We start from the raw sequence: 1312 nt of genomic DNA, 5'->3' as shown, positions 1-1312 counted from the left end.
AACGCGTCTCCTCTGCCCGAAGGATAATTCGAGGCACTGCCTAGTGGGGCCGAAGCCACTCGACGATCCCGCGAACCGACGACCCATGACGACGACCGACCCGACGACAACGACCGACCCGACGACGACCCCGTGCACCCCGACGACCCCGTAACCGTGACCGCCCCGCGCTCCCCGCTGCTCCCGCCCCGATGGCACCGCCCACAATTGCAAAGCTCGCCGACGACAACTACGCCGAATGGGTTATCGGCATGGAGGCCCTCCTTGTTCGCAAGGGTCTCTGGGAGGTTACGAGCGCCCCTGCTGATGAAACCCGCCCCTCCGGCTCTGATAACACGAAGGCTGTGCGTGCCTGGCGTGCGAAGATCGCAGAAGCGCGCGCCGAGATTATCTTGAATATTGAGCCCACCCAGTACGCCCACATCCAATCACAAGACATTCACGAAGTCTGGACTGAGCTCCGTCGCGTCCACCGTGCCCGCGGCTTTGGTACCCGGGTCGCGCACCGGCGCGCTTTCTGGCGCCTAACGAAGCGCCCCGAACAAACGATGACATCGTGGATCGCTGACGTCCGCCGGGCCGCCTTCCGCCTCGAGGAGATTGACGCCTCTATCTCCGATGAAGACCGCATCCTCGTTCTCACGAATGGCCTCCCCGATTCGTACTCTCAGCTGGTCGTCAATCTCGACTCTACCCCACCTAGCGAGCTTACCATCGATTATGTCATCACCCGCTTACTTAACGAAGAGTCGCGCCAATTGTCCCTCAACCCGCCTCATCATGACTCCGAAGTCGCCCTTGCTGCTTACACGAAGCCTCGCACCCCGCTCGAGCGCATCACCTGCTTCAAGTGCTCGAAGAAGGGCCACTATCAGCGCGACTGCCCCGAGCTTAAGACTGAAGAGGCCCATTACGCGTTTTCGGCAACCGTTAGCGCCGATCGGCTTCTTGCCGAGAAGGAGACGGAAGCGTGGTAAACGCCCCGATTAAGGGGATGTATTAGACTTATCGTACGTTATCCCTTATTTGTGCGGACACAACCCCTCCTTCCTTGCTCGCTGTTTCCCTTATCCCCGCCCCGTTCAATTTGTTTGTTACCCTTCGCTCGTTGCCCGCGCTCGCTCGAGGGGATGTGTTGGAATCCTGGCGTCAAGATGGCGAGCTCGCGGAACGAGCGCCACAGGTCCCGCCCCCCGACGGATACCCGCGCCCTTATCTACCCCTATTCTACTGTGTATATAAGGTCTATTGTATGTACTATGTACGGCACGCGTTTGCACCGGCCAAACGCGAATCCCATTTGTGCCCGCTT

The sequence above is a fragment of the Dichomitus squalens genome (genome assembly GCF_000275845.1).
Source record: "Dichomitus squalens LYAD-421 SS1 unplaced genomic scaffold DICSQscaffold_83, whole genome shotgun sequence".
Taxonomy (NCBI): Eukaryota; Fungi; Basidiomycota; class Agaricomycetes; order Polyporales; family Polyporaceae; genus Dichomitus; species Dichomitus squalens.
The sequence above is the reverse complement of the archived record's forward strand: the minus strand, read 5'-3'. Positions refer to the sequence as shown.